The 2323-nt window shown below is 35.0% G+C and overlaps 1 long non-coding RNA gene across 1 annotated transcript; it reads right to left on the minus strand.

The window, feature by feature from the left end:
• Nucleotides 1-917: 917 nt before the first annotated feature.
• On the minus strand, nt 918-1461 carry LOC130732196 (uncharacterized). The gene is made up of 3 exons (XR_009016963.1): nt 1400-1461; nt 1222-1293; nt 918-1004 (listed from the first exon to the last, which is right to left on the minus strand). It is a non-coding gene; the product is annotated as an uncharacterized LOC130732196 (long non-coding RNA).
• Nucleotides 1462-2323: the final 862 nt, after the last annotated feature.

The following is a 2323-nucleotide window of genomic DNA, read 5'->3' on the forward strand; positions in this document are numbered from 1 at the left end:
ACTTCATTATAGTTAATTTAAAGGCTAAAAAGCATTTTTGACCCCTGGTGTTTGAAGTTTGTGCAAATTCTGCCCCTACTCTATTTTTGTCGACGTTTCTACCCCTCATGTTTTCAAACAGTGCACTGTCTACCCCTCCGTTAGTCAGGCTTTCTCAAGAGATGTTCCTGAGTGGATTGAAGAGATGAAGATGAGTATATGAAGTTGATGATGATCAAGGAAATGATATAAATTAAATTTGCTTGATGTGTATATCAATTATGTATGTAACTGAACTGGTGAAATGCATGTTTTGCTACTTACACTACACCAAAAATAGCCTTTTACAGCGCTTAAATTTTCCCTTTTACAGCGGTTTTTGACTGTTCCGAACCGCTATAGATCTCGCCGCTGTAAATGAGTTTACAGCAGTTCGAACCGCTGTAAAAGATTCCTTAATTACAGCGATTCCTATACTTAAACCGCTGTAAATACATACGTACAATAGCGGTTACTCCATAATAACCGCTGTACTTGAGCAATCTTTTACAGCGGTTTCCTAACACCAACCGCAGTAATTGAGTCCTCCATTTTAATTTTTTTTGGTTGCCCATGAATGGTACCTATTCAGCCAAAAGATCATCATTTACTAAACACAGCATATTGAAACTTCTGCATATCAAAACCAATATATATATAATGACTACCAGCAATATCACAAGGCAAAAGGTACTTAGCAGCTACAATATCACATAGATTACCTTGTACTTACATATTAAAATGACTAGAGTATACAATGTAAAGTAAAAAAAATAAAAAACAGAGACACGTGAGTAATTTGTCAGTGCAACAGTTCTGCAAACAATGTCTTTCTACTACAAAAGCACTACAATTTTCATGTATACACTACTACAGAAAATCTCATATGAAGTCAACTCTAACTCGACACTGTTTCAGAGCTAACATGTTTTGAAGCATAATCCAAAGGTGCACCACCATCTATAGCATCCTCCATTTTCCATATCCTAGAAGAAAATCAAAGGAATTTGACAATTTTAGCATGCAAATAGTTGTAATTCTCAACTATCTAGTACAAAGAAAGTAGCAAATATTAAAGTCCAATCCTAGCATGTAGTTCTTTTCGGCTTCCATTAAACATAACTGCAAATCATGGTTGAAGGGATTCACCAATGAAATGCAAATGAGCAACAAATTGTTTCACATATCCAATTACTAACTTACCTTCTCAAATGGCACTAGCTCAAGCTCATAATTACAGTGGAGTTAGGAGGAACCACTAGCTAACCTTCCCAACTAGTTTCACTGCAAAGATAAAAATGAGGTTGAAAAAAAAATCAGAAGTTGTGCACTATCTCCATTAACAAATGAAAAATCATCATTCAAGGTAATGAGAAATCACATTTCACAACAGCTCCCTCATTTGGACACTCAAATCCTTCCCTTTCCTCCACAAAAGTTCATGCTTAAGTGATTTTATCTAAAACACAAGTAACCATAAAGTTTACAAAACAAATGCTTGTTCAAAACCAAGTAACTAGACATGCTGCAAAGTGTAAAGGAATTATCTTAACTAACCATTTTCCTCCCCAAGTTAAGCTCCTGGAAAATTAACCACAAACACAACCACTATCAATATCATAACACCCAATTCATCATGTACAATTCTGCAGTTGCAGCTTCTTGATATTGGCTCGTAGCTTCGGCACCTGCAACCAAATGAATCAAAACATGACTAAATTAATATTGATACCCAATCTATATAACTGTGCTGAAATCAAACAAAATAAATTCAACAATTTTGAGATCCCAACAATAAATAAACTGTATCAGCAAAAGAGGTGAACACTCAATGACATCCTCTCAAGAATCTTTCCCCACCAAAGCTTTGCTAGACTTTGTCCGCCCAGTGATATCAACTTCTGCAACATTTGAACAAATCTTCCAACCTTCACTGCATAGAAATCATGCAAAAAAAACCACAGTTAATTATGATGAATCTACTGATCCAGAATATTAGATGAATCATGATGTGCTCAGAATCATGAGAAGCAAAATAAACCTACATTAGACCAAACAACTAGCTAGCTAGCTCTATGAGTAACACTAAACAACCAGTTAGAAGATAGACATTGCACACTTCTAATAGATGTCTTATCTATATTTCTTAATACTCACACTCAGCCAAGTAATTATGCTGATGCAACACATAGAAAAAGAAAAGCTATCGACATTAATAATTTGGGTGTCAATTACCTGATGTAAAAATCCTCCAAAGTTACGGAAAGGTTTATATTATTTTAGATGAGCATAAACAACTAACCTG

Source organism: Lotus japonicus, chromosome 1, assembly GCF_012489685.1.
Source record: "Lotus japonicus ecotype B-129 chromosome 1, LjGifu_v1.2".
Classification (NCBI taxonomy): Eukaryota; Viridiplantae; Streptophyta; class Magnoliopsida; order Fabales; family Fabaceae; genus Lotus; species Lotus japonicus.